The sequence below is a fragment of the Phoxinus phoxinus genome (assembly GCF_949152265.1).
Source record: "Phoxinus phoxinus genome assembly, chromosome: 18".
Taxonomy (NCBI): domain Eukaryota; kingdom Metazoa; phylum Chordata; class Actinopteri; order Cypriniformes; family Leuciscidae; genus Phoxinus; species Phoxinus phoxinus.
The window spans coordinates 92501-105000 of NC_136893.1; the positions used below are offsets into that span (position 1 = coordinate 92501).

Below are 12500 nucleotides of genomic sequence, written 5' to 3' on the forward strand. Positions count from 1 at the left end.
TCCGGGCCTCACACTACACGACTCCACTATAAAGCTCCGGGCCTCACACTACACGACTCCACTATAAAGCTCCTGGCCTCACACTACACGACTCCACTATAAAGCTCCGGGCCTCACACTACACGACTCCACTATAAAGCTCCTGGCCTCACACTACACGACTCCACTATAAAGCTCCTGGCCTCACACTACATGACTCCACTATAAAGCTCCGGGCCTCACACTACACGACTCCACTATAAAGCTCCTGGCCTCACACTACACGACTCCACTATAAAGCTCCTGGCCTCACACTACACGACTCCACTATAAAGCTCCTGGCCTCACACTACACGACTCCACTATAAAGCTCCGGGCCTCACACTACACGACTCCACTATAAAGCTCCTGGCCTCACACTACACGACTCCACTATAAAGCTCCTGGCCTCACACTACACGACTCCACTATAAAGCTCCTGGCCTCACACTACACGACTCCTCTATAAAGCTCCTGGCCTCACACTACACGACTCCACTATAAAGCTCCTGGCCTCACACTACATGACTCCACTATAAAGCTCCTGGCCTCACACTACATGACTCCACTATAAAGCTCCGGGCCTCACACTACACGACTCCACTATAAAGCTCCGGGCCTCACACTACACGACTCCACTATAAAGCTCCTGGCCTCACACTACACGACTCCACTATAAAGCTCCGGGCCTCACACTACATGACTCCACTATAAAGCTCCTGGCCTCACACTACACGACTCCTCTATAAAGCTCCTGGCCTCACACTACACGACTCCACTATAAAGCTCCGGGCCTCACACTACATGACTCCACTATAAAGCTCCTGGCCTCACACTACACGACTCCTCTATAAAGCTCCGGGCCTCACACTACACGACTCCACTATAAAGCTCCTGGCCTCACACTACACGACTCCACTATAAAGCTCCTGGCCTCACACTACATGACTCCACTATAAAGCTCCTGGCCTCACACTACACGACTCCACTATAAAGCTCCTGGCCTCACACTACACGACTCCACTATAAAGCTCCTGGCCTCACACTACACGACTCCACTATAAAGCTCCTGGCCTCACACTACACGACTCCACTATAAAGCTCCGGGCCTCACACTACATGACTCCACTATAAAGCTCCTGGCCTCACACTACACGACTCCACTATAAAGCTCCTGGCCTCACACTACACGACTCCACTATAAAGCTCCTGGCCTCACACTACATGACTCCACTATAAAGCTCCTGGCCTCACACTACACGACTCCACTATAAAGCTCCTGGCCTCACACTACATGACTCCACTATAAAGCTCCGGGCCTCACACTACACGACTCCACTATAAAGCTCCTGGCCTCACACTACACGACTCCACTATAAAGCTCCTGGCCTCACACTACATGACTCCACTATAAAGCTCCTGGCCTCACACTACATGACTCCACTATAAAGCTCCTGGCCTCACACTACACGACTCCACTATAAAGCTCCTGGCCTCACACTACACGACTCCACTATAAAGCTCCTGGCCTCACACTACACGACTCCTCTATAAAGCTCCGGGCCTCACACTACACGACTCCACTATAAAGTTCCTGGCCTCACACTACACGACTCCACTATAAAGCTCCTGGCCTCACACTACACGACTCCTCTATAAAGCTCCTGGCCTCACACTACACGACTCCACTATAAAGCTCCTGGCCTCACACTACACGACTCCACTATAAAGCTCCTGGCCTCACACTACACGACTCCACTATAAAGCTCCGGGCCTCACACTACACGACTCCACTATAAAGCTCCTGGCCTCACACTACACGACTCCACTATAAAGCTCCTGGCCTCACACTACACGACTCCACTATAAAGCTCCTGGCCTCACACTACACGACTCCACTATAAAGCTCCTGGCCTCACACTACACGACTCCACTATAAAGCTCCGGGCCTCACACTACACGACTCCACTATAAAGCTCCTGGCCTCACACTACACGACTCCACTATAAAGCTCCTGGCCTCACACTACACGACTCCACTATAAAGCTCCTGGCCTCACACTACACGACTCCACTATAAAGCTCCTGGCCTCACACTACACGACTCCACTATAAAGCTCCGGGCCTCACACTACACGACTCCACTATAAAGCTCCTGGCCTCACACTACACGACTCCACTATAAAGCTCCTGGCCTCACACTACACGACTCCACTATAAAGCTCCTGGCCTCACACTACACGACTCCACTATAAAGCTCCTGGCCTCACACTACACGACTCCACTATAAAGCTCCGGGCCTCACACTACATGACTCCACTATAAAGCTCCTGGCCTCACACTACACGACTCCACTATAAAGCTCCGGGCCTCACACTACATGACTCCACTATAAAGCTCTGGGCCTCACACTACACGACTCCACTATAAAGCTCCGGGCCTCACACTACATGACTCCACTATAAAGCTCCTGGCCTCACACTACACGACTCCACTATAAAGCTCCTGGCCTCACACTACATGACTCCACTATAAAGCTCCGGGCCTCACACTACACGACTCCACTATAAAGCTCCTGGCCTCACACTACATGACTCCACTATAAAGCTCCTGGCCTCACACTACACGACTCCACTATAAAGCTCCGGGCCTCACACTACATGACTCCACTATAAAGCTCCGGGCCTCACACTACATGACTCCACTATAAAGCTCCTGGCCTCACACTACATGACTCCACTATAAAGCTCTTGGCCTCACACTACATGACTCCACTATAAAGCTCCGGGCCTCACACTACATGACTCCACTATAAAGCTCCTGGCCTCACACTACATGACTCCACTATAAAGCTCCGGGCCTCACACTACACGACTCCTCTATAAAGCTCCTGGCCTCACACTACATGACTCCACTATAAAGCTCCGGGCCTCACACTACACGACTCCACTATAAAGCTCCTGGCCTCACACTACATGACTCCACTATAAAGCTCCTGGCCTCACACTACATGACTCCACTATAAAGCTCCTGGCCTCACACTACACGACTCCACTATAAAGCTCCGGGCCTCACACTACATGACTCCACTATAAAGCTCCTGGCCTCACACTACACGACTCCACTATAAAGCTCCGGGCCTCACACTACATGACTCCACTATAAAGCTCTGGGCCTCACACTACACGACTCCACTATAAAGCTCCGGGCCTCACACTACACGACTCCACTATAAAGCTCCTGGCCTCACACTACACGACTCTACTATAAAGCTCCTGGCCTCACACTACACGACTCCACTATAAAGCTCCTGGCCTCACACTACACGACTCCACTATAAAGCTCCTGGCCTCACACTACACGACTCCACTATAAAGCTCCTGGCCTCACACTACACGACTCCACTATAAAGCTCCTGGCCTCACACTACACGACTCCACTATAAAGCTCCTGGCCTCACACTACACGACTCCACTATAAAGCTCCTGGGCTCACACTACACGACTCCACTATAAAGCTCCTGGCCTCACACTACACGACTCCACTATAAAGCTCCTGGCCTCACACTACACGACTCCACTATAAAGCTCCTGGCCTCACACTACACGACTCCACTATAAAGCTCCGGGCCTCACACTACACGACTCCACTATAAAGCTCCGGGCCTCACACTACACGACTCCACTATAAAGCTCCTGGCCTCACACTACACGACTCCACTATAAAGCTCCGGGCCTCACACTACACGACTCCACTATAAAGCTCCGGGCCTCACACTACACGACTCCACTATAAAGCTCCTGGCCTCACACTACATGACTCCACTATAAAGCTCCTGGCCTCACACTACACGACTCCTCTATAAAGCTCCTGGCCTCACACTACACGACTCCACTATAAAGCTCCTGGCCTCACACTACACGACTCCACTATAAAGCTCCGGGCCTCACACTACACGACTCCACTATAAAGCTCCGGGCCTCACACTACACGACTCCACTATAAAGCTCCGGGCCTCACACTACACGACTCCACTATAAAGCTCCTGGCCTCACACTACATGACTCCACTATAAAGCTCCGGGCCTCACACTACACGACTCCACTATAAAGCTCCTGGCCTCACACTACACGACTCCACTATAAAGCTCCTGGCCTCACACTACATGACTCCACTATAAAGCTCCTGGCCTCACACTACATGACTCCACTATAACTGGCCTCACACTACACGACTCCACTATAAAGCTCCTGGCCTCACACTACACGACTCCACTATAAAGCTCCTGGCCTCACACTACACGACTCCACTATAAAGCTCCGGGCCTCACACTACACGACTCCACTATAAAGCTCCTGGCCTCACACTACACGACTCCACTATAAAGCTCCTGGCCTCACACTACACGACTCCACTATAAAGCTCCTGGCCTCACACTACACGACTCCACTATAAAGCTCCTGGCCTCACACTACACGACTCCACTATAAAGCTCCGGGCCTCACACTACACGACTCCACTATAAAGCTCCTGGCCTCACACTACACGACTCCACTATAAAGCTCCTGGCCTCACACTACACGACTCCACTATAAAGCTCCGGGCCTCACACTACATGACTCCACTATAACTGGCCTCACACTACATGACTCCACTATAAAGCTCCTGGCCTCACACTACACGACTCCACTATAAAGCTCCGGGCCTCACACTACACGACTCCACTATAAAGCTCCTGGCCTCACACTACACGACTCCACTATAAAGCTCCTGGCCTCACACTACACGACTCCACTATAAAGCTCCGGGCCTCACACTACACGACTCCACTATAAAGCTCCTGGCCTCACACTACACGACTCCACTATAAAGCTCCTGGCCTCACACTACACGACTCCACTATAAAGCTCCTGGCCTCACACTACACGACTCCACTATAAAGCTCCTGGGCTCACACTACACGACTCCACTATAAAGCTCCTGGCCTCACACTACACGACTCCACTATAAAGCTCCTGGCCTCACACTACACGACTCCACTATAAAGCTCCTGGCCTCACACTACACGACTCCACTATAAAGCTCCGGGCCTCACACTACACGACTCCACTATAAAGCTCCTGGCCTCACACTACATGACTCCACTATAAAGCTCCGGGCCTCACACTACACGACTCCACTATAAAGCTCCTGGCCTCACACTACACGACTCCACTATAAAGCTCCTGGCCTCACACTACACGACTCCACTATAAAGCTCCTGGCCTCACACTACACGACTCCACTATAAAGCTCCTGGCCTCACACTACACGACTCCACTATAAAGCTCCTGGCCTCACACTACATGACTCCACTATAAAGCTCCTGGCCTCACACTACATGACTCCACTATAAAGCTCCTGGCCTCACACTACACGACTCCACTATAAAGCTCCTGGCCTCACACTACACGACTCCACTATAAAGCTCCTGGCCTCACACTACACGACTCCACTATAAAGCTCCGGGCCTCACACTACACGACTCCACTATAAAGCTCCTGGCCTCACACTACATGACTCCACTATAAAGCTCCTGGCCTCACACTACATGACTCCACTATAAAGCTCCGGGCCTCACACTACACGACTCCACTATAAAGCTCCTGGCCTCACACTACATGACTCCACTATAAAGCTCCTGGCCTCACACTACACGACTCCACTATAAAGCTCCGGGCCTCACACTACACGACTCCACTATAAAGCTCCTGGCCTCACACTACACGACTCCACTATAAAGCTCCGGGCCTCACACTACACGACTCCACTATAAAGCTCCTGGCCTCACACTACATGACTCCACTATAAAGCTCCTGGCCTCACACTACATGACTCCACTATAAAGCTCCTGGCCTCACACTACACGACTCCACTATAAAGCTCCTGGCCTCACACTACACGACTCCACTATAAAGCTCCTGGCCTCACACTACACGACTCCACTATAAAGCTCCTGGCCTCACACTACACGACTCCACTATAAAGCTCCTGGCCTCACACTACACGACTCCACTATAAAGCTCCTGGCCTCACACTACACGACTCCACTATAAAGCTCCTGGCCTCACACTACACGACTCCTCTATAAAGCTCCTGGCCTCACACTACACGACTCCACTATAAAGCTCCTGGCCTCACACTACACGACTCCACTATAAAGCTCCTGGCCTCACACTACATGACTCCACTATAAAGCTCCTGGCCTCACACTACACGACTCCACTATAAAGCTCCTGGCCTCACACTACACGACTCCACTATAAAGCTCCTGGCCTCACACTACATGACTCCACTATAAAGCTCCTGGCCTCACACTACACGACTCCACTATAAAGCTCCTGGCCTCACACTACACGACTCCACTATAAAGCTCCTGGCCTCACACTACACGACTCCACTATAAAGCTCCTGGCCTCACACTACACGACTCCACTATAAAGCTCCGGGCCTCACACTACACGACTCCACTATAAAGCTCCTGGCCTCACACTACACGACTCCACTATAAAGCTCCGGGCCTCACACTACACGACTCCACTATAAAGCTCCTGGCCTCACACTACATGACTCCACTATAAAGCTCCTGGCCTCACACTACATGACTCCACTATAAAGCTCCTGGCCTCACACTACATGACTCCACTATAAAGCTCCTGGCCTCACACTACACGACTCCACTATAAAGCTCCGGGCCTCACACTACACGACTCCACTATAAAGCTCCTGGCCTCACACTACACGACTCCACTATAAAGCTCCGGGCCTCACACTACACGACTCCACTATAAAGCTCCTGGCCTCACACTACATGACTCCACTATAAAGCTCCTGGCCTCACACTACACGACTCCACTATAAAGCTCCTGGCCTCACACTACATGACTCCACTATAAAGCTCCTGGCCTCACACTACACGACTCCACTATAAAGCTCCTGGCCTCACACTACACGACTCCACTATAAAGCTCCTGGCCTCACACTACATGACTCCACTATAAAGCTCCTGGCCTCACACTACACGACTCCACTATAAAGCTCCTGGCCTCACACTACACGACTCCACTATAAAGCTCCTGGCCTCACACTACATGACTCCACTATAAAGCTCCTGGCCTCACACTACATGACTCCACTATAAAGCTCCTGGCCTCACACTACATGACTCCACTATAAAGCTCCTGGCCTCACACTACACGACTCCACTATAAAGCTCCTGGCCTCACACTACACGACTCCACTATAAAGCTCCTGGCCTCACACTACATGACTCCACTATAAAGCTCCTGGCCTCACACTACACGACTCCACTATAAAGCTCCTGGCCTCACACTACACGACTCCACTATAAAGCTCCTGGCCTCACACTACATGACTCCACTATAAAGCTCCTGGCCTCACACTACACGACTCCACTATAAAGCTCCTGGCCTCACACTACACGACTCCACTATAAAGCTCCTGGCCTCACACTACACGACTCCACTATAAAGCTCCTGGCCTCACACTACATGACTCCACTATAACTGGCCTCACACTACATGACTCCACTATAAAGCTCCTGGCCTCACACTACACGACTCCACTATAAAGCTCCTGGCCTCACACTACATGACTCCACTATAAAGCTCCTGGCCTCACACTACACGACTCCACTATAAAGCTCCTGGCCTCACACTACATGACTCCACTATAAAGCTCCTGGCCTCACACTACACGACTCCACTATAAAGCTCCTGGCCTCACACTACATGACTCCACTATAAAGCTCCTGGCCTCACACTACATGACTCCTCTATAAAGCTCCTGGCCTCACACTACACGACTCCACTATAAAGCTCCTGGCCTCACACTACATGACTCCACTATAAAGCTCCTGGCCTCACACTACATGACTCCACTATAAAGCTCCGGGCCTCACACTACACGACTCCACTATAAAGCTCCTGGCCTCACACTACACGACTCCACTATAAAGCTCCTGGCCTCACACTACACGACTCCACTATAAAGCTCCTGGCCTCACACTACACGACTCCACTATAAAGCTCCTGGCCTCACACTACATGACTCCACTATAAAGCTCCTGGCCTCACACTACATGACTCCACTATAAAGCTCCTGGCCTCACACTACATGACTCCACTATAAAGCTCCTGGCCTCACACTACATGACTCCTCTATAAAGCTCCTGGCCTCACACTACACGACTCCACTATAAAGCTCCTGGCCTCACACTACATGACTCCACTATAAAGCTCCTGGCCTCACACTACATGACTCCTCTATAAAGCTCCTGGCCTCACACTACACGACTCCACTATAAAGCTCCTGGCCTCACACTACATGACTCCACTATAAAGCTCCTGGCCTCACACTACACGACTCCACTATAAAGCTCCTGGCCTCACACTACACGACTCCACTATAAAGCTCCGGGCCTCACACTACACGACTCCACTATAAAGTTCCTCCTGTATGCAGATGATCTGGTCCTGCTGTCTCCAACAGAAGAGGGTCTACAGCAGAACCTGGACATCCTGCATCAGTTCTGTCAGACCTGGGCCCTGAACATTAACCCGACTAAAACTAAAGTACCTTTCAGAAAAGACCCAGATGTCAGGGAAAGAGTCACAATTTCACCCTCGGTATGACCAAACTTGATCACACCACAAGCTACACATACCTCGGGCTGAAAATCAGTGCAACTGGAAACCTAAATTTGGCCGTGAATGAACTGAAGGAGAAAGCAAGAAGGGCCTTCTATGCCATCAAAAAATCTATCCAAATTGAAATACCAATCAGAATCTGGCTCAAAATATTCCAATCAGTTATAGAGCCAATTGCATTATATGGCAGTGAAGTTTGGGGTCCTCTCCTAAATCACCAATTTGACAAATGGGACAAAAATCCGATTGAAACCCTGCATGCCGAGTTCTGTAAGAGTGTCCTGAGAGTCCAGAGGAACACACCGAACAACGCATGCAGGGCAGAATTAGGCCAGTACCCACTACTAATACACGTGGAGAAACGAGCCATCACATTTTGGAAACATCTAAAAATGAGTGACCCCAACTCTTATCATTTTAAAGCCCTTAAAAGCCATGAGATGAACAGTGAGAAGAGCCCCCTGCTTCAGCTGGTCCTGAGGCTCCACACACACACACACACACACACACACACACGACTCACAGTGATCAGCCTCAGGACACGGACACCCTCAGCCACACAATCCGGCCCAACCAAATTATAAAAGCACAACAGGGGAATTACCTGACCTATTGGACTGAAACAACAAAAAAACAAAGTAAACTTGAATGTTATTTGGCCCTAAATAGAGACTACACACCCGCAGAATACCTGAGTACAGTGAAAGACTGTAAACTCAGAAGAATGATGACGAGGTACAGACTGAGCAATCACACTCTGAGTGTAGAGACGGGCAGATACAGACAGCACTGTGTGTGTGTGTGTGTGTGTGTGTGTGTGTGTGTGTGTGTGTGTGTGTGTGTGTGTGTGTGTGTGTGTGTGTGTGTGTGTGTGTGTGTGTGTGTGTGTGTGAGATACAGACAGCACTGGCTGCCCAGAGAGAGCCGCATCTGCCCGCACTGTGACCAGGGAGAAGTGGAGACAGAGCAACACTTCCTCACCAGCTGTCCCAACTATGAGGACATTAGAGGGACTTTTTACAAAAAATTTGAAATACTTTACCCTAACTTCATCAAACTAAACAAAAAAACACAATTTCAACATCTATTAGGAGAAAAAAGAGACTGTATCATACTAGCGGCAAGATACATTGATGCTTGTCACAAAAAGAGAGAGTTGACGACCAATCAGTGATGCGCTCACACACACACACACACACACACACACACACACACACACACACACACACACACACACACACACTGAATTCTAACTTTTCACAGATTTCTGAAATGTTCATAGTGTTCTACCATTTATTTATTTTACATTTATTTAAAATTAATTATTTTCTGTACTAAATCATTTTCTATGTTGTATTGATGCTTTGGCAATACAAGATGTATTTTTGTCATGCCAATAAAGCTTTCTGAATTGAATTGAATTGAATTATTATACAAATAGTAGGCGGCTACATTATATATTCTAATAATTTTATGTATAATATACGGTATTTCGTCATCACAACTCTTAAGCTCTGCTATATTCTGCTATTTCTCGAGTGTTCAGAATCTATTTATTTTGAAATGTATTCAGATTATCTTATTAATAGATGTTTTGTAAATGTGGCCCGACAGTTGGCTGTCAGTTCGTGCGCGTTCCCGTAAAAGCGCACTCGTATATTCATTGTTCTCCGTGAACGGGACAAAGATGCTCTGAGAGAGAGAGAGAGAGAGAGAGAGAGAGAGAGAGAGAGAGACAGAGAGAGAGAGAGAGAGAGAGAGAGAGACACACACTGACCGGTGTTTAACACTGATGATGGTGATGGTCACCGGGCGCACGCGGGTCACCGGGATGCGGGTGTAACGGGCACAGGCACGCGCAGGTGAGTTAGTGTCGCTGATCGATGATCGTGTTCTTTGTTCGATAAAGCTCTCGCTGGAGGGCTTGGCATATTGTTGTCATATGTTTGTGCTCGTATGATATCATATCGCTGTTATGCTCAAACACCATTGTTTCTCTGACCTGCTCATTTCTCTCCCGGTTCATATCATAGTTTGTCAGAAACATCACGGTTGTGTTTTGTTGTGAAATCGCTTTATACCGGTGCCGGTTAGGCATTCGGGCGCGCGCATCAGGAAACGCGTTCTCTGCAACAATAACAGCAGCTAACGTTATATTCCTGTCAATGATGATTTTTCAGTCACGATTGATTTGATATTACATTCTTGATTTGTATATATTATTTTAGAAGAAGATTTAATCGGTATCGCTTTTATCGGATTTTTTTTGTCACAATCGCTATTACAGTATTTACAGATTTACTGTAACGTTTAGTGTAACGCTCTTTTGTGCGTCGCGCGCTCTACATCCGCCCGCTCGCGGCTGCGCGTGCCCGAGCGCGTGCCCGAGTCAGTCAGGACAATAGACCTGCAATATCACATCATACGAGATTATTGAAAGATCCGCGAATGATTCTATTGTTGTTGATTCAGGAACGTTAAAAGCTTTAAACTCGTTTATTTATTATAACCATTATTTTACCAGGAAAAGAAGCACATTGAGATTAAGAATCTCCTTTACAAGAGTGTCCTGGCTAAAACTGACAGACACAGCTCGTTTGAGTTTAACAGATAACATCCATCAACACACACACACACACACACACACACACACACACACACACACACACACACGCAAATCCAATCAAATTTCAATATCAATAAAACATCTACAGTCCGATGTTTCATTCTACAAATCGTTTAAAAGTACTTTGAAAATGTCCAATGAAACCAGGTCCGTAAGTTCAACGTACTTTGCAGATTTTTCCAGTCAGAGGAAATCAGAGCAGCAAATGTAGTGTGTACCACTGAACAGACATAAGAATAATCCCTGGACCGTAGGCTACACACGGAGGCAGGTATGAAGATATGAAGGAAGTAGAGCCAGGGAAGATTTATAAATAAAAACAAGCCAGTGTGTGTGTCCTCATGTCCTCAGATGGACAACGCAGAGCATCGCCCGCGCACACGACACTGGCGATGAGTGGGGTTCAGATGTCTCAGTGCGCCATGATGGATGAGTCTGTGAACACAGGAGATCTACATCACCGCAGTCCAGTACAGGAGCTAGCCTCTTTTTGCCTCACAGGAAAGACAGGATTTGATTCTAAAGTAAAAACCCAATTTCACTTTCAATCTTTTCACCAGTTGCTGAACATGAGGAACAAAGGAGAGAGCGCCATCAATCAAAACCCCCAGATTTATTATACGGACACACTAACTCAATCTCCGAACCTTGGGACGTAGTAATAGGCAGAAGATTATGAGGAATTGACTTTGATTTAGAAAACAACATGGATTTTGTTTTATCAGCACTTAGAACTATTTTTAATTCAAATAAGTTACGCTGAACAATATTGAAGGCAAGCTGTAGCTGAGAGAGAGCAGGATTGGGTGTGCATGCTGAACTATAACTGCATCATCAGCGCGATAATGACCATTTACTTTATGAACATTTGTATCAATATTATTGATATAGAGTAAATAGGAGTGGTCCTAGGACTGAGCCCTGTGGCACTCCTTCAGTTACTTTAGAGAAGCAGAGATAAAGCCTTCTGCCTGTACACACTGAGTTCTGTTTGAGAGATCGCTATTATCGCTAGCATGTTTAGATAACCCAATACTGACGAGTCGTTGTATCAGTCGTTGTGCTATGTTGTTTTCTAAAATCAGACAGGGTGTTATTAACAGACAGAAAGTCATTTAATTGATTGTTGACAAATGTTTCAAAACAGGC

At 48.3% G+C, this 12500-nt stretch overlaps 1 protein-coding gene across 2 annotated transcripts in view; it reads left to right on the top strand.

Annotated features, from left to right (window-relative positions):
- LOC306986317 (phosphatidylinositol 4,5-bisphosphate 3-kinase catalytic subunit alpha isoform) overlaps window positions 1-12500 on the top strand; it is a 59423-nt gene that overhangs the window by 6165 nt on the left and 40758 nt on the right. Inside the window, exon 1 of one of the 2 annotated variants that reach the window (XM_079589436.1) lies at window positions 10457-10587. The exons of the other annotated variant lie outside the window; for it this stretch is intronic. The gene's annotated coding sequence lies outside the window, so the exon portion shown is untranslated. Of the gene's footprint in view, window positions 1-10456; window positions 10588-12500 lie in introns of those variants that run through there. 2 annotated transcript variants of the gene reach the window in all.